General features: G+C 38.1%; 1 non-coding gene across 1 annotated transcript; it reads left to right on the forward strand.

Moving 5' to 3' along the window:
• The first annotated feature begins 4458 nt into the window (after positions 1-4458).
• On the forward strand, positions 4459-4531 carry TRNAA-AGC (transfer RNA alanine (anticodon AGC)). Its single transcript has one exon. It is a non-coding gene; the product is annotated as a tRNA-Ala (tRNA).
• Positions 4532-20230: the final 15699 nt, after the last annotated feature.

The raw sequence follows: 20230 nt of genomic DNA on the forward strand, positions 1-20230 counted from the left end.
ATGGTTACCAGTGGGAAAGGGGGTGGGTAGGGAAAATTGGGAGTTTGAGATTTGCAAATATTAACTAGTATATATAAAATGGATAAACAGCATTTCTTCTGTAGAGCACAGGGAACTATATTCAATACCTTGTAGTAACTTATAATGAAAAAGAACATGAAAAAAATATATGGATGTATACGTATGACTGAAACATTATCTGCGAGCTACTCAACATGGCATCTCACATAGGTACTTTTGGAAAATTTGCTGAAGGAAAACTTCACAAGTCAAACTAGTGGTAGAAGTAGCAGTAGTTACAATATGGCTTTATGGCTTTTTTTATTGAGATATTGTAAGGTTACAATGTGTCAATTTCTGGTGTACAGCATAATCATCCTTTTTAGTATGAAATTAATGAACTTGGTCACTTGATATGGAGAAAATGCCAAACTACAGTAGCATAATCAAAGTTGTACTCCTCCTAACAAATCAAGTGATTCCATCAACTTTGGAGAAGATAAAAAAAACCAGACGAGAGGTAAATGATTCAGTATCATGCTCGAAGAAAAAGTAGAAGAGGATTTGGGAAAGTCCTCTATCAAATGATGCTGTTGGCTGTTTCATAATATAAAATGCAGTCAACATGAAGATACAGTTACTCTCATGTATGTATCAGCAGATATTCACAAGGGGATGAACCCACAACAGTGGATCTAATGGATCAGCTTTCAGCTCACATTGATGACTAAAGGTGGTGAGGGTGGCATAGCTCAGTGGTAGAGCACATGCTTAGCCTGCAGGAGGTCCTGGGTTCAATCCCCAGTACCTCCATTAAAAAAAAAAGAAAAGATGAACATAATTACAAACGCTGAGTCCTCCTAATACCAACTCCATCTTCCCTGACACGGAAGTTCAGCATGCTCTCTCTTGCAATTTTGAAATCATCCCCTGTCCCCAGAGCATCACTGAAGAAGGTGAGAAACCCAGCACCCCTCAGAGGGAGATATTACAGCCCCGACAGCCAGCGAGTCCTCCCACTAAGGAAGGAGGGTCAGGTGTCTGTATGCATAGCTTTTCTGCACTATTTAAAGAGGCCCTTTTACTCATAGGAAGCCTAGCCTGGATGTAAGGTAGCATTCCAACGACTAAGGTAACTACTACTTGCTAAATCTTTCAGGATACCTTTCCTGCATATGTGAATCCATTTGAATGATGTCAGTGACAACCCTTCCTCTATGCCGATAACCCAGCCGTGCCCAATCTCTTTTCCATCCTTCACAATTTGTGGGATTTTAAAAATTATAATGCAATAAATATTCATCATAAAAAATTTACCAAAAATTTACATAATAGTTTAAGGAGTGGAGTGAATTTCTGTTCTCTTAAAAAGATGAATTGTGTGTTAGCTTCTTGGGTCGTCCTTCACACTGAGACAACTATACGTAACTGAAGAAATTCACAGAAGTTATCATTCACTATACTTTCTTTTCTTTGGACGTTTCTCTTCTTTTATAAGAAGCAGGTGATACACTAACTCTTTAAGCCAACATCTTTTCTCTAGAAGTAATAGATTCAATTTATTTAAAGGCCCAAGGGCAGAATAATCAATAGAAGGTTCAATCGAAAAAATTGTCAAGAACATGAATCAGACGATATTTCTACAGCAGTCTACTTAATCATCGGTCTTGACTGAGTGGACCAATTAGTTGATTGAAGAATTAATCAATGCACTGAATTAAATTATTTTATAACATGGATGGAACAGACAAGTAACTTAAATGAGGATACTAAGGGTAGGGAGAGGAGAAACTATGGCCAATTGAAAAAGGAAGGTTTCATACGAAGGAGACAGCTACCGTTCTAGTCCTCCCTTGAAACGTGGAGACAAGCTTTGCTATCAGTTTAGATTTATCAGAAGTCAGAAATCTGGTTTTTAAGCAAAATATCCAAAATGTTTAAAGTTTACAATAAATTTATAATTTCTAATATCATGATACTATTCAGAAGTTTCAGTGGTAGGAAGAAGTGTGAGCAAAGACACAAGGGAAGTTGGGGAGGAAGCCATGTGTATTGGAGGAAAGAGTTGTCCAGGCAGAAGAAGGAGCTAGTGCACGGGTCCTGAGGAAAGCACGTGTTTAGTGACCATCTGAGGAACAGCGAAGAATGCCAGTGTGATTGGAGTACAGTAAGCGATGGTGGAAAGACCATAGAGAGAGAGGGACAGTGTCAGAGAGGCTGCAGGGGCCAGAACATACAGAATCCCATGGCCGCTGTAAAGACTTTGGATTTTATTCTGAGTGGACTATGGAATCCTTGAAAGGTTTTTACCCAGAGGGTGACATTATCCGACATATTTGGGCCAAATGACTGGTGGAAATGTAGGTTACAGACGAAACTGAGCAAAGATGGAAACAGGAAGACTAATTAGGAGGATGTGAAAAAAGTGCAGAAGCGAGATAATGGTGGCTTGAACCAGAATAGTAGCAGTGGTGGGAGAGGACATGCTAACCTCTAAACATCTTTACAAGGTAGGGTCAGCTGGATTTGCCAGTGGATTAAATGTGGGGTACAAGAGAGAGAAAGAAAAGTTGAGATGACTCCAAATTTTGACATATGCAACTGACAGGCTAGACTTGCCATTTATGTAGTCAAGAAGTCTGGAGGAGAAACAGAATTGAGTAGGGAATAAAAAAGATTTAGGTTCAGATATATAAAATTTGAGATCACTATGAGATGTGGAGATGGACAGGTTCAGGAGTAATTGTGCTTAGAACCCGGATTTCAGAGACATTCAGGCGAAATATATACAATGGGTGCTTTTCATCATATCAATTATATTAAAAGCTAAAAGAATTAGTGAAATTACTTGACACTGATTGAAAAGAAAAGTAGAAAAGTCGTTCGAACAATGAGCCCTTAGATAATGCTACATGAAGAGGACGGGGAGATGGAAGAGGATGTGAGAAAGAGGACTAGCAAAACAGAGATCGAAGGAGCAAGCAGTGACAGAGAAGGAAAACTAAGAAAGAGGTGGTGACCAGAAGCCAAGTGAAGAACATGGTGCAAGAGTGTAAGCAACTAGCTCTAATGGTGTTGAAAAATTAAGAAAGCTAAGGACCAAGAATTAACTCTTGGATTTACCGGTATTAGAGTCATTAGGGATTTTGATGAGAGCTGTTTGGGAAAAGTGATGGAGACTAAAATCTGTTTGGCTCTAGTTCAAAAGAGAATAGAAAATTTAAGCCACACTTGGAAGACTGATTTCAATTGTGTTGCCATTACAGCTTTGTGACCACACAACCTCCTTGAAATTTTTTGCCTTTACTAAGTGTTTCAAAGCTCTAAGAAAGAATGCCCTTGGCTATGTGTATATGTGTGTGTGTGTGTGTGTGTAATATATATATATATATATAAAATCTCCATCTTTGCTTTTATGAAGCTTAACTGGGTAAAATACAGAGCTTCAGAATAACTCAGCCATTAGTGCCATAAATATTGTGCATCCTTTAAGGACTTGAATCAAATTTAGTCCCTCCTGTGACTGCATTCGCTGCAAGGAGAGAGGGCAGTCTATAACTACCACTTACTTTAATGAAATTAACTATAACCTGATTTTTTGCTAAAAGTAGCAGGAAATTGCTCTATAATCCAAATGTATCTTAGGTAACAGTAGGAGACAATTACGACATGATGTTCTCTTTGGTAACTTGAAGCCGATGAAAGCTTATTATCTCTATAAAAGATATAGACCTAGTCCAGTGTGTGAAGCAATGCTACATTGACATACAGCTATTTTTCCCTTTAAAAGTCTCCAAATGTCGATTTTCACTTGTCGACTCTGAAAATGCCGTGGAGATTAAAGTAGGGATAGCTGGAGATGTGAAATGTGTTCTTTCATTAAACACATGAAAGAAGTCATTACTGCTTCCTGTTAAATAGGCCATATTCTTTGTGGCTTATGGAAAAGAGCAGTGGCTTCTTATGGCTCCCTGAGAGTCTGTGTCGCTTCAAAGAGTCATTAGCTTGAGGGAGAAAATCACCCATCAAACCCCTAAGAAGGGAGGATATTACACAAATAGATGGTTTCCATCATGAACGTCTTTCTCTTTCCTATGATGTTTCCATAAGCCAAATTTGAGGATAAACTTTTAAGTCATAAGGATCCTTAAGCTCCATTCCCATATCACCCCCCCAATAGTGATACAGAAGGAAATGTCTTTGAAGGGACTTCAGACATGTTCGCTAATTATAAAATCTTCCTAAAGGTGGGGGAATACTAATTATACACCAGGTAATGCACGACTGTTTAAAATTTACTTTTACCCCTCCCCCCAGTTTCAACAGTGAAATGTAATAAACCCTATTCTAAAAGCAAGTAAGCTAAGGCTCAGTAAGTTTCAATGATCACCCCATTAACATAAAGTGACTCAGACCCAAGGGTGGTATTCTTCATCTATAAATAAGGACCCTAAGTGGGGAGGGTATAGCTCAGTGGTAGAGCGCATGCCTAGCATGCATGAGGTCCTGGGTTCAATCCCCAGTACCTCCTCTAAAAATAAATAAATAAGTAAACCTAATTACCTCCCTATCAACCCTCCAAAAGCAAAAAGAAAATAAATAGATTGCCTTTTTTTTTTTTTAAAAAAAGGAACCTTTATGTGACTACATCAATGGGTATAGGAAAAGATTTTTTTTAATTAAGCTAAGCATAGCACCATGGAATCTTACGTCGTCACGGATCAGAGAAAATCCATTTGGTCTAATTTAAGAAGCATTATTTGCTTTAAGGAAGAAGACATTATTAAAATCCTAAATCATTCTACTCTATTGAACCATGACCATATTTTCCTCCTCTCTATTTAGGTAAATAAAAGTTGAGGATTAGGAACTGAAGAAGAGATAACCAAAACCTCTGAGACTGGATTTACCAAGGCAGCCACCCCTGTTCTCATTAATAAACCTCATGACGAAAGCGCAACCCTGACTTCCCCGGGAAGTTGATGCTTGAGCACGTCATCCACGTACGTGGGGGCCCTGACTTCCTCCCACCCCCCAATGCTTTCCACTCTGTCCCCTGGGCTGCCTCCCAAATGCTCTGTCTCTTCTCTGATTCTCCACTGAAACCCGGCTGACTCCTGATCACGTGGCTTCTCCAGCTCTCAAAAGCAGTGGACATTTACCCTGTGCACTGCATGCCCTTGTGTGTCCAGAAGAGGGACTGCCATCCTCCTTGCCAGTCACGCCTCCACACCTCTGTTCATCATCTTGTTGAAAATTCCATCCCTCCAACGCTCTTTCGTTCATTCACACCTCAATTCATTCAATAAACATGGAGTTGCTTCCTGTTGTGTGCCAATGGAGACATCGTGGGGCTTAATCCCGCTCTTTTGCTCCTAGCTGCAATCATTACAAACTTCTGGTTCATGGTGGCTTAAATTCCTTTTCAACTGGACTTCTGAAGAGATTAATTATATTTTGTTTGTAGAATGAGTCCTTCGATATACAACGGCCTTAGCAGGATGACTGACGATTACTCACCTAAAAAAAAAAGTACCTGTGAAGCATGGCTGTCTGGAAACTGTCAGGTAACTTGTATAATTATCAACTTTATAAAATAATCAGTATTATTACTGCTTTCTGCTGTGTGATGTTAATAGCCCCCGAAGGTTCACTTGGTACCATCACCTATTAGTGGCCCAGAGGGCCCATGAGCAAGGAAGGAAGAAAGCCTGTGTAACTGTACAGGATGTCTCAGAGCTTTCTCTTACTTGTTTTAGTTTCTTGATTGCCTGCATTCTTGAATTATTTGCAAAGCTGAACAGTGAGTATGAGACAGATATGTTCAAATCCAATTTGACAGTCCAATCCTGGTGTCAGCTAAGGCTGCAACAGGAGGAAGCTTTGTCCCCACCCCCTCCATCCCCCAGGGACATTTGGCAACACTGGGAGACATTTTTTCTTTCTATCACAGCCGAGAAGGGAGTGTTGCTGGCTTCTAGGTAGGACCAGGGATTCGTCCTACAATGCATGGAACAATCCCCTACAACAAAGAATGATCCAGTCCACATGTCACTAGTGGTGAGGCTGAGAAGAAACTCTATTCTATTCAACCACATCTAACTTCTAGGCTCCATGCCATTGGCAGCAAATTCTCATTTCTGTGCCTGTTGTAAGTTTCAGACACATATATCAAAGTCTCTCTCTCTTACCCAAATGTTTCAAAGGCACTTCAAACTCAGACTCTCTTAAAGCAGACTCATAGTTTGCCCTCCAGACTTGGTTCTGTCACTTGGTGTTTTATCTCAGCAAATGGCACTCATCCAGAAACTCAGCAGCCGTCTTCCATACCCCCCTCTCCTCCCCCGTGTGCAGTCCATCACCACGAGCTAATCATCTTACTTCCTGAATGTATCTGTGGTTGCTCCATGTCTTCTCATCTCCATTAATAACAGCTTCCTTCCCCCAAGCTGTCATCTGTCTCTCCTTTGGAATAGTGCCATTCCCTTTGCCAATTAGCAGTGGATTAATTCCTTTCAAAATTATAGAGCATTCCCTTCATGAAATTCAAAGATAAACATAACAAGCCCCTCCTTCAAAACAAACTAAGAAAAAAATAAAACATTCCCCATTGTTCCCATTGTAAAGACTAAAATTCTTCATGTGATTTATAGGTAAAAAACCAGGACATTTTAAAGGGTGCCCGTGTGTGCTTGCGTGCATGTGTGTGTTTGGGGAGAGGAGATATTAAAATTTATTCCAAAGCAAATACAAACAAGGAATGTTGCAAGCCGGTTGCTGCCCTGTCCACAAGGCCTTCACTGCTCTGATCCCACCTGGCTCTCCAAGGGCCCCTCACATTGTCTTACTCTCTTTTTGCCTTAACAGATAAGGAGCACTTTGCACCACATTGCCTACTTTTTGCTTCTTTTGTGCCATATTGCCATGTACCACAGGGCCTTTGCACATGTTTTTCACTCTGTGTAGGAAGTTCCCACCTCCACACCTTCAAAACTAATCAATCTCCCTCATTCTTCAGTTACCATCTGAAATATTTCGTCCGAAACATTTGCCCTGACTCTTCAAAAGCCACAAGTTCCCTTTTGTACGCTCTCACATCTCCATGTTTGTTCCCTTCAAAGCACAGCTACAGTCCAACTTGTGGGTTTTGTTCTGTTGCTTGGATTTCTTTTTGTTTGTTAGCTAATACTTGCACCCAGGAGATATAGCCTGTGTCTCCCAGATGCTTAGGGTTGACATGGCTAGATTAATTCATTAATTATCTTGGCCAAAGCCAAATAATAAGTAAAAGGAAGTCCAGGTCAAACATCCCAGGTGATGTGTACTTAAAGACTACAACGTATAGCTGCTTCTTATGTTTATATCAATATAAAAATAGACTCTTCAATAGAATTTGTATCACCCTTCAAGCAAATATATCTTGGAGATAGCAGCCTAGCAGGGCCAAACTCTTGCACACAGTTCAAGAATAACATAATGAAAGAGAAAACTGTGCTCCAATTATGTAATACAAGTACCTATTCTTAAGAGGAAACTTGAACCCAGTAGGTAGCTTAGATTTTGTTTTCTAAGCTGTTAAAGACCCCTAAGTAATTATAAAGAGAAGTGAAGAATCACCCCTTCACACAAAGCATTTTCTGATGAAAACAAGGGCATGATGGAACTCAACAGAATTGTGAATTATCATTGGATGATGGAAGAAACTGATGTTTCTTCACACATAGGCTCTCATATTAATTAAATCAGTCGCAATTTTCTTTTAAACGTTTCTGGTATTTCTGTGGGCTTTACACACCAATTAACTAGACTAGGCTCGGGTCCTTCACTTAACATCCATTCAAAAGCCACATGTCCATTTCTCTGCTGTAATATTGCAATTATTTCAGCATTCATGATGGCAATAATGGAGAAAGAGCTTCCACAGGGGGAATTTCTCCTTTATCTTTAATAATGAGAAGCTGATTGTTGATTAAGTAAGATAATTAAAGCTTTTATTAGGGCAGACCGATACAGGTTTATTCCTCCTCCAAGACATGAGAATTTGATTCAACTTAAAGAAACAAAAACACCACTTTCACAGTTCCCCTTCTCCAGTTTCTCCTTCTTATATTGCTGATGTTTGGAAATACCAAGTAGATACATTTGCTGTTTCTAAAAATATATGAGGATTTCTTGATTTTTTTTTAATGTAGAGAATTCTGTTCAATTTTATCTTCACTTAGAAATAAGCAGATCTATTTCCAAGGAGAAAGTGTGTTAGTCTGCAGTTATAATTGTGCTCCAATCACTAAACGTCAGTAGGTGGCCCATTTAGTCTCTAGCAGTGCATTTTACAGCTGTCCAAAACTTTGAGGGAGTGAGTTGAGATATAAAGGAAACAGCAGTAAAATGGACATAGTCAGTGAGTCCCGAGAGCCTTCTGATTCCATACTGTCCATTCAAATAGTATTTATTTCTTACAAGAATTTTTGTGCATCTTATAAAATGCCAAAAGCATGCCTTTTCATTTAGAGTAACTTAATTTAATTTCTAACATTTTAACACAAATGGCTTTAAAAATAAAAAAGAACAAAGTAATTACATTTAATTTCATGGTTTTAGGTTCCTAAAAGCCATCATATTCCCTTGGGTAATTGAAGACTTCCATCAAGTGGGGAAGAACGAAAAAATTGTGAAACGTTTACCTTTCTCTTGGAACAAAAACAAGAAGAATTTATGTTGCCATTCCATTTAATATTTACTAGGAAAGAGGTCTGTGGTGATTTTGTGTTGCCTAGAAATGTAGAAATCATTCAAAATAGAAGTGGGTCCTAATTCAATTGGAAGAATGCCTCTTAATTTCTTCCTTAACATCAGTTCAACTTGAAAAAAAAAATCTGAGAAAGAAGAGCAGTCTATTTTGGGATGACTCTCTACATCGCATGGAATTTTACACTAGATTCTGAAAGTAAGAATTCACTGATTGACACCTTGAAAGATCATCCGATAACCTTTGTTCCCGCTATTCCGTTCCCATAGAAAGTCTCAGTAAACTTTAAAAGTCAACACAGCTTTCAAAGGAAACTCTTTTATTAGAAGTAACCAGGCTGGACCCTTCCTCAGCCAAATGAACACTCCTCAGCCTGCACTCACCTCTAAGAGCTCTCTTTTTTATCCCTGGAGAACTTCCTGATTATTTCTCAAGGCTTCACTAAAATTTCCACCCCCTAGGAAGCCTTCTCCCACCATTCCAATTGGAATTTATCACCACTCTAGGAGTTCTCATAATTTCATAACTCACTCTGGGTATTTATCATGCATTTTCATAAAATTATAAATATTTATGCACACAGCTTGGTAAAGGGTCCATATAACCCTTTCTTCTAGTCTGTGGATAAATTTGATCTTGTGTGAACTTTCTAGGTATATTCCTTGGAAATAGAAAGTCAGATTTGTCATTCGTTAACCTTAGTTATGGCAGAAATAACCCCTTATTGATATGCTATTTGGGATCTTTTGTGTTTCCATACGAATTTCAAAGTTGTTTGCTCTAGTTCTGTGAAAAATACCATTGATCTTTCAGTAGAGATTGCACTGAATCTGTAGATTGCCATGGGTAGTATGGTCATTTAAAAAATATTGGTTCTTTCAATCCGAGAATATGACATATCTTTCCATGTTTGTGTCAACTTCAATTTCTTTCATCAGTGCCTTATAGCTTTTGGAGTGCAAGTCTTTTGCCTCCTTAGGTAGGTTTATTCCTAGGTATTTTATTTTTGATGTGGAAATAAATGGGATTTTTTGTTTAATTTCTCTTTCTGATAATTCGTTGTTATAGAAATGCAACATATTTCTCTATATTAATTTTGTATCTTGCAACTTTTCCTGGTGGTATCTGGAGTTTTTTATATGTAGTATTATGCCATCTGCAAACAGTGACAGTTTTACCTCTTCCTTTCCAATTTGGATTCCTTTTTTTCCTTTCTCTTTGAAAAGAATTATTTTAAAACATTAAATTTTAATTTAAAGTATACTAGTCAAAATAGGTAAAATATTTCATATATGAACTAAAATTTACACATGCCAAACAAGAGTATCTCTTACAGTTCACACTGTTTCATGCTTTTAAGTTTTAAATGCATATAAAAACTTCAAGTTATCATGTAATGACAGAATTAAAAGTAATTCAAGTTCTACTTCACTTTTGCAATCTCTGTGTTATCATTGCTTATTTTTAATCTATTGTTTAAAGGCAGGAATACGCACTATCACAGGATTTGGAATTTCAGCTGCACCTAAAGCAAATCTGAATGGCCTCAAATTACGTAAGCTTACCCTTGAAATAAACACATGGACCTGATCCACAAGCTTAAAAGGCTGACTATACAGCTAAGAGTTTCTCAGATTCATTGCCACATAGAAGATCAAGTTTACTGAAACGTAAGTAATAAAAATGTGTTAATTTGAAGATGATGTACATACTTAACACACTTTCACTTCTACTCAATATGGAGTTACAGGTATCATATTTACTCTCCTACCTAAATCAGTTTGGAAAACTACAGTAGAAAAAAAATATATCAAGCAATAGTTTTTAGACACTGGACATCAAACAACAAAAGATACTGGTAATCCGAGATGAGAAATAAAGAATGTTTGTCCTAAAAGTGCCCAGCTTCCTGCCTGTAGAGAAAGTTTTCACTCTGCAGTGTTTATTAGGAACAATAGGACAGAAACTAAAACAATTTTTAAGGGAGTACAGGCATACCTTGAAGATACTGCAGGTTCAGTCCCAGACCACCACAATAAAGTGAACATCGCAGTAAAGTGAGTCATATAAATGGCTTGGTTTCCCAGTGTGTATAAAAGTTATGCTTACATTATACTGTAGTCTACTAAATATGCAATAGCATTATGTCTAAAAAACCAATGTGCATATCTTAATTAAAATATACTTTATTGCTAATAAATGCTAACTATCACGTGAGCCTTCAGAGAGTCATAATCTTTTGGCCAGTGGAGGGTCTTTCCTCCATGTTGATGGATGCTGAAGGTTGGGGCAGCTGTGGCAATTTCTTAACATAAAACAATGAAGTTTGCTACATCAATTGACCCTTCCTTTCACAAACAATTTCTCTGTAGCACAAAATGTTATTTGGTAACATTTTGCCCATAATAGAACTTCTTTCAAAATTGGAGTCAATCTTCTCAAACTCTGCCACTGCTATATCAGCCAAGTTTATGTCATATTCTACATCCTTTGCTGTCATTTCAACAGTCCTTACAGCATCTTCACCAGGAGTAGAATCCATCTAAAGAAAGCTTTATCTTTGATCATCCACAAGAAGCAAACTTTTACCCATTCAATTTTTACCATGAGATTGTAGCAATTTAGTCACATCTTCAGGGTCTACTTCTAATTCTACCTTTCTTGCTATTTCCAGCACATCTGCAGTTGCTTCCTCCACTGAAGTCCTGAACCCCTCAAAGTCATCTGTGAGGGTCGGAATCAATGTCTTCCAAACTCTAGATAAAGTAGATATTTTAACCTCTTCTCATGAATCTAAAATATTCTTAATGACATCTACAATGGCGAATCTTTGCAGAAGGATTTCAATTGACTTTGTGCAAATACATCAGAGGAATCACTACCTAAGGCAGGTGTAGTCTTACAAAATGTCTTTCTTTATAACAAGACTTGAAGATCAAAATTATTCCTTGATCCATAGGCTGCAGAATGGATGTTGTGTTAGCAGGCATGAAAACAACATCAATCTCCTTTCACATCTCCCTGAGAGCCCTCAGGTGACCAAATGCATTGTCAATGAGCAGTAATATTTTGAAAGAAATCTTTTTTTTCTGAGCAGTAGGTGGCAACAGTGGGTTTAAAATGCTTAGCAAATCATGTTCTAAACAGTTGTATTGTCATCCATGCTTTGTTGTTCAATTTGTAAAGTACAGAGTAGACTTCAAATAATTCTTAAGGGTCCTAAATTTTTCAAAACGGTAAATGAACATTGGCTTCAACTTCAAGTCACCGGCTGCATTAGTCCCCAACAAAAGAGTCAGCCTTTCCTTCGAAGTGTTGAAGCCAGGCATTGACTTCTCCTCTCTAGCTATGGAAGTCCTAGATGGCATCTTCTCCCAGTATAAGAATGTTTTATCTACACTGAAAATCTGTTGTTCAATGGAGCCACTTTCATGAAGGATCTGAGCTAGATCTTCTGGAGAACCGGCTGCAGCTTCTACATCAGCACTTGCTGCTTCCCCTTGTACTTTTATGTTGTAGACACAGCTTCTTTCTTTAAATCTCATGAACCAAGTTCTGCTAGCTTCGAACTTTTCTTCTGCTGCTTCCTTGCCTCTCTCAACCTTCATAGACTTGAAGAGAGTTAGGGCCTTGCTCTAAGAACGGAATGTTATGGCTGGTCTGATTGTCCATCTGGATCACTAAAACTTTCTTCATATTAACAATAAATCTATTTTGCTTTCTTAATATTTGTACAATCACTGGAGTAGCATTTTAAATCTTCTTCAAGAACTTTTCCTCCGCATTCACAACTTGGCTAATGGTTTAGTGCAAAAGGCCTAGTTTTTAATCTATCTCAGCTTTTGACATGCCTTCATCATTGTGCTTAATCATTTCTAGCTTTTGATTTAAACTGAGAAACAAACTTTCTTCCACTTGAACACCTCAAGGCCACTGCAGGGTTATTAATTAGCCTATTTTCAATATTGTTGTGTCTTGGGGAATAGGGAGGCCCAAGGAGAGGGAGAGAGATAGGGGACAGCTGGGAGGTGAGCAGTCAGAACACACACAACGTTTATTAAGTTCATTGTCTTATATGGGCACAGTTTGTGGCACTCCAAAAAACAGTTATAATGGTAACATTATAGATCACCATAGCAAATATAATAATAATGAAAAAGTTTAAAATATTGCAAAAACGACCAAAATGTGACACAGAGACATGAAGTGCACAAATGCTGTTGGAAAACGGTGGCAACAGAGTTGGGCGACACAGGGTTGCAATAAGGCAAAGTGCGAAAAAACAAGATATGCCTGTATAATTGACATGCTAAAGGAGGAGGGAAAATAACATCACATAAAATGCTCAATTAAGCCTTAACAAGAAAAAGATAAAGACTAACTAGAATTAAGCAGAAAATAATGAAGTTGAAACCAATAGAGAAAATCAACAAAATCAAAAGCTGGTTTCTTAAAATTAATAAAATTGAGTAGCCTGCAGCTACCATGAAATAGAGAAGACATCCAGAAGAAACCAAGAATGAAGAGACATATATACACAGGAAAAAATTAAATTAAAGAAAGGTCATCACTATCAATTCCATGAATATTAAAAAGGCAATAAAGGGATATCATGAATAATTCTATTGCCACAAGATTTGATAACTTAAAGTTACCAGTTCCTTAAAAGACACATGTGACCAAAATACAAGGATAAATAATCTGAATAGGCCTAGAACTATTAACAAAATTAAATAAAAAATTAATAACTTTCCAAAAAAGACAGTAAAGGCATCTATGTTTTAAAAGAAGCAAAAATTCTTATTTTCAGATAACATGATCTTATACATAGAAAATCATAAGAAACTCATTCAAAAGCAAAGTTGCAGGATGCAACATTAATATACATAAATCATTTATATTTCTATATACTAGCTGTGAACAATCCAAAAATGAAATTTAAAAAGCCATTTATTTATAATAGTGTCAAAAATAAATTATGCGGGAATAAATTTAACACAAGGTGTGTAAGACTTGTACATCAAAAATTACAAAACATCTTTGAAAAAAGTTAAAAAGCTTGTGAGAGGTGATTAGATCATGTGGGTGGAGCCCTCATGAATGGGGTTAGTGCCTTTATAAACAGACCCCAAAGAGATCCCTTTCCCCTTCTGTCTCTACTCAATACATCACTACCAAACCAGGAATTTGGATTTTTTCCCCTCATTTTCTTGGATTGAAAAAAAAAAAGGAATGAAAACCTTAATTTCCTTAAAATCCTTAAAGAAATTAAATCCATAGTTTTAAAAAATACCCATAAAATATTCTTATCCAGGTTTTACAGATGAGTGCTGGCAAAAATTGGGGAACAGATAGGTCTAATTTTACCTAAACTTTTCCCTAGAAGGATTTTTTTCATTTTTAGCTCATTTACTAAATCCAGTATAACTCTGATACTCAAACCAGGCAAAGATTGCAAAAGTAAAATTGCAGCCCCATCTCATTTATCAGCACATTGTTTTATGGCCAAACCAGAGAGGCAGGATGGACCCCCTATTCAAAATTTGTTTTGAATGTAAAAATTGATGATGCCCCCACTCACCAAGGGGTATGAAATGATTAATTACTCATATAATGAGGTTTTTGGGAGACAGCAAGTCAGGCTTCCCTAGCTGCTCCAAAAATGAATTGAGGGAATAAGGAAAGGAGACTGGCTTGGGGTTTCACTGTGGCTAGGGAGTGGGGCTGGAGTGACAATTCTCATGCAGGGGCAAAGGCTTGCATGATTTAATCCCCTAGCTACTCTGGAGGAAGGAAAAGCACCAGGCTTTTTTTTTTTTTTTTATCAGTTTACCCAGATGCGGAACAGAGGGAAGCAGGGAGGGATGAGTCTTAAATGCTGTCACAAGTCAGACACCAAACATCAAAAGATAGAGTCATATACCTTGTTACAATTCACTCCTGACTGACCACCAGGCAGACCATCTCCAGTCTTCGCTGCTGAACCAAATTCTGGTGAGGGTCCATGCTGTGCCTGCAGGGTGGTTTCAAAGCACACATATGAAAAACCTAAGCTAAATTTTAGCAGCAATGCTTATAAAAAGGCAACCAATCATGACCAAATTAGGCTTATTCCAGGAATTCAAAGCTGTTCTAACATCAGATAAATTTATGAATATAATTTACTGTGTTAACCAATAAAACAATAAAACCAAACAATTATTTAAATAACCTTTGAAAGACACTTTGATAAAATCCAACATTTGTGAAAGCTGTAATCGTCTATTGATTTATAAATAGAAGGGTATTTTCTTAGCGTTTTAAACAACATACAGAAAAAAAATCCTTACAAATACTTAATGGAAAAAATGTTCAAAGCATCTCCTTTAAAATCAGGAACAAAATAAGAGTGCACATTATCACCACTCTTATTAAACACTGCACTGGAATTTTTATCTCACACAAGAGAATAAGAAAGATAAATAAAAGATATAAGAATTGAAAGGAAAAGCTGATCGTGTTCACAGATAACACTCTTGTCTATTAAAAAAGAAGACCCAAGAAACAGCAGGCATACTATGAAAATTAATTAGTGAGCTCAGCAAGGTAACTAAATATAAAATCAATAATCAGTGTTATTCTAGACATCAGTAGCAAACAAAAAGAATATGATAATAAACATAAGCTCAAATAATATAAGTAACATAAGAATAAATCCAGCAAATATACAAGATCTTTAAGGAGAAAATTATAAAGCTAATTAAAATACATTACAGAAGATTTAAATAACTGAAGAGATATATTGTGTCAATAAACAGAAAGACAACATTGTAAAGTATGGAATCTCTCCAGCTTTATTGTAGAAGCTAAATTAAGTCCTACCAAAGCCCGATAAGATTTTTAATGGAACTTGACAAGTTCATTCTAAACTTTATTTGTAAGCCCAAAGACTTAAAATAATCAAGAAACCACTGAAGAAAGAGAAAGAGGGGCCACTGACTTACATGCATCAAGACTTATTACAAAGCTATAGTGATTAAGACAGTGGGATATTGGAATAGAAACAGACACAGCAGGTCAGTGGGAAAAAATCCTCAAAACCCCCAAACAAACTTACATGTGTGGACATCATTACAATGGAGGTGGCCTTGCCCTTCAGTGAGGCAGTGAATAGGACTGGAACAACTGATTATCAAATGGGGGATAAAAATAAATTAACCTTAACTCAGACTGTAAAAATAATCAATTCCAGGTGGATTAAAAATAAAACATATAATTTTTATAACAAAATATCAACTGCCCTGATAATTTCAGAAAGTGGAATGCTTATTAAACAAGGACTAAACTTAAAATCCTTTTACCCCATATCCATCAGTCACTGGAGGGGGACCACCCTGAAAACGAAGCATGAACTCGGATGAGGCAGGTATCAACAGCCGAGTCCATCTTACAAAGAGGCTGGTAGCTAAGGTCAGCCCTGCAGCAATGGACTCAGAGAAAAAGTCCATTCCCGAAAAGGGTAAGAGGGGTATTTATATTACTCAGGATCCATCATAGAAGTGGACAGAGCTGCTACATAAAAGGAAATTCATTACTAGTATCCACTATGCTCTGGGGACTGGAATTGTTTTCAGATTTCCATCCCTTCAACATGGCCCCACTATTTGACTTTTCTGTAGCAAAAGCTGGGCCAGACCTGTGACATATATCAATTGCTTGTATCTGCTTCCTCCTCTCCTAGCCTTACCCTAAAACTGTCGTCCTGGCGTCTGGATCCATTTGGAATCTGTTGAAAGGTGACATTTAGAACTTGACATATAGAAATTTTGAACCTGAATTTTGGCCGGCTTGAACTTCAATGTCAATAACCAGCATTACTCTGGTCACGCCTACCAAGCCCTCTCCACCACCACCCAACCACCACCCAACCCCCACCCTTGGAATTAACCCAGAGCTGCCCTCTGGAGCCCTGGTTTGTCTTCTACCTTTCTTCTCCCACTCTCTGCAGGGTGGGGAGTAAGATGAGAAAATTTACCGAACACAGTGGTGGTTAAGCAAAGATTTATTCTTCTAGAATGAATTTAATTCTCTGGGAGGCTTTTAAAATAAGATTTATTCTTCTCTAAAAAGACGGCTTCCTAAACAGTTATTTACAGATGGCACTTTCATCCTGAGAAGGCATATTAAATTACAAACAAGAAGGTAAGGTCCTAGATGACTTTCGATTTTTGATACTCTTTACATATGAATTTAGAATCAGACTCAGGAAGAGGGGATGGGAATAGGACATTTCACAATAAGCCTATGACAAATCCAAAACTAAGAGACTAGATTTTTTTTTTCCTTCTAAACCAAGGAGCCAAATATGTTAGTGCTAATTTCAAAACCCCTAGGTCTCAAGGACTACAATGTCCCAATTACTTTGTTTGCATTTGCATCAGGGAGTCATGCCTGAACTCAGACTGACTCAGTGGTTCCTGGAAAAATGACAAAGCTTGAAAAGGGGGAAAAAAATGAAAAAGTGCCACTCAATCTTTAATTGGAAACTGCTTTTGTGATCAGAACACAAATTACTAGTTTATCCTTCAGCCCAAGCATCTAGAGAGGCAGATAAGTTCTTCAATTAGTAAAATCAGTCAACAGGGTGAGTTTTGGCCACTGTTGAGCAGACCTGCTCTCAGCCAGGGGCACCGATGGGAAACAGACTGCATCCCATTAAGTCAGGGAGCCACCTTGCTCTTCCCAAAGAGGATTAATTTAGTGAAACAAAGAAGGGAGAGATATTTGTTCTGCCTGCTCCCCAGTTGTTCTTCTCTAGAGAAAAAATGATGAATGCTTAGAATTTTGAATCAACCACCACATCTAACTCTGTTCTTTTATAGCCAATGTTAGCATTAATCCCACCTGAATACCGTGGCATTGTTTTAAGTCTCGGACACAGAAATGAAACAGTGCAAATTTACTTGCTGCCAGATTTTCAAGGTTTGAGTGGCACTAACTTTCTGATTTGGCTAAACACAAAATCATGCCTTTTTTTAAGGAAATTGTTTTGTATCAATTTCAGTCCCGTGGACTGACATCTGTTAACACAAATTCTGATTGTGATGTTTACCTTTCTCCATTCTTCCTGCCTTTTCGTCTTCTCTCCTCAACTGTTGACTTGTTCTGAGGTCATCCCAAGACTACAGCCAGCGCACAAGGATTATTTCATTTTGTGCCCACACTGGAGTCTCACAGCCCTCAGGATTCACATTTATGTCCCCTGAAGCATCTCCTTTTTCCTGATGGGTGACATGGACTTCTAAGTCCAAGTTTCTAAATCTTCCATGTTGCCTCATACGATTCTGTGTATTCATCAGGCATCCAATTTTTGTATTAGAAAATTTTTGTTTTTCATGTTCAACTGCAAATTAGTAAATTGAAAAATGAACCAGATCAAATTACTTAACACTTATTCTTCCTGTGAGATTTCATGTTCATGCCCACAAGAGGGATGAGGATGGAAGCCCTTTCTTCACGTTTAAAATTTGTGGCATAAGTCAAAGAGACCAGATGGTTAAATAACCCAAAATGAAGGGGACATAGTTTCATAGTTTCTGTGTTGCCAGGAGAAGACCCTGAGACAAGAATTTGAGGGCAAATGGTTCACTTGGGAGGTGATACCAGGAAATACCAATAGGGAAATGGGAAAGTAAGAGAGGACTAGGAAAGAAACCAATAAAGTAGGTTATCAGTGTAATTAACTGGAACTTAACCCTACTGGCAGCTCCAGGAGCCAATGTGTAGAGTGGAGTCATCTCACCTACAGAGCGAGGGAGCAGGGGTACTTATACACTGACTCCCGTTGGTCTTGGAGGAAGGGTTGATTTCACACACTTCCATCTTGCCATTGGGCATGGAGAAGGCAGAGTCCAATGACAGAGAAAGCCCTGAGGAAAAACAAAAAACAAAACATAGATACACATGCTGGTCTTTAGAAGTCAAACCTGAATGTAGATAAGGGATGTCAGTGAGGCATCAAGTCTGCTAAGTCAGAAGATCAATCTACGTAATCTGGACTCTAAAATTAGCCTGCCCAGCTCCCTTGCTTGGCTCTCTGTATGTACAATGCTGTATTGCTGTGGAGAGAGAGAGAGACCTGCACTTAATGTTTCACCAAGGAAAACACAGTGCAAATTTAACATATGAAATGGGATGATAGAAACCACAAAATAGGATGAAATGAGTTTGCCAACTATGACAGAAAGAATGCCAGGAAGTAAACTAAAAATAAACTTTTGAGCAAATTCATGAATTCCTCTAAGACAAAGTACAAGAAATGCTTTTTTTTGCCCTCTAAATCAAATCAAATCTAGGTTTGAGGCCATACTCAAAAACTGAATGTGAACTTTCAAGTTAGTCACTTTTAATAGTTTACTCTCTCACCTCGGGTTGTACCAAAACCTTAGGACTCACACAACACCAGACAATTAGGGAAGAGGCCTGGTCATGACCCCATGTTGTCTTACAGAAAACTGGTCATTGTCCAAGCCATGCTGGTCCATTTAAAGACACCAGCCTGGAGTCATCTATTCTTTGTGTCAAACTTTGCCACAGGCACCTTTACCAAAAGTCCCAAATCCTAGGCAAAGTAGCTAGAACACAGCCATTTAAGGAGTCATCATAAAAAAGGTCTAGGGTACTTTGTCCTGAAAGATCACAGCTCTCTACCACCTCTGGAAACCACCCTCCATCCTCTCAGCCCCCTGGAATCTCACTCTCTTGCCCTGTGGTCAAACCAGGTCTCATTCCCCTCAAAGCACCAACTTTTTCAAATGCTCCAACCCTGCGGGTTCAGACCAGTTGTTCTCAAACTTCGGAGTCCTGTGAAAACACAGGTTCCTCCGGTGTTTGGGAAGTAGGTACTCCAAAGAGCACACTGCAAAATCAGTTTGCAGAAACATGATTTGGGGATGTCTCCAAATTGGCAACTTCTTTTTTTCCCCAGAAATACTAAAAACTGCTGACTACCTTTGTACCAAAGAAGCCCAGCAATCAAGAAGACAGCACTTTGGCTGCCTTCTCTGTGAGGAAGAGTAAAAGTTCATTAGAAAACAAGGCACCAATTAATTCATTTCTCAAGAACTCACTCTGTTACACGCTCATCGTCATTTTGCCATTCCAGAGCTGGAGGGGGAAATGGGAACGCTTACCAGAATTGTCAGTTTTGCTCCGGTGATTTTTCTTTTCGCAGGCAATGCCGACTGAACTGACACCAATGTGCCAAGTTTGCAACATGCAGAGGAGACATTCTCTGCTTTCATAGAACCTGAAATCTAAACATTTAATTCTCAGGCAATCCTTAACGACTCGTGCAAATGTGCGAGAACCTTGGTAAAGACGGAAATAGAGATAAATAGCGAGTAATGCAGGATTCATTGCATTTTAATTAGATATGAATTGCATGCATGTTTTGCAGCAGATTTATTTTCCTAACCTGCTTTAAATGTCCGCAAGTGTTAA

The sequence above is a fragment of the Vicugna pacos genome, chromosome 1 (genome assembly GCF_048564905.1).
Source record: "Vicugna pacos chromosome 1, VicPac4, whole genome shotgun sequence".
NCBI classification, from domain to species: Eukaryota; Metazoa; Chordata; class Mammalia; order Artiodactyla; family Camelidae; genus Vicugna; species Vicugna pacos.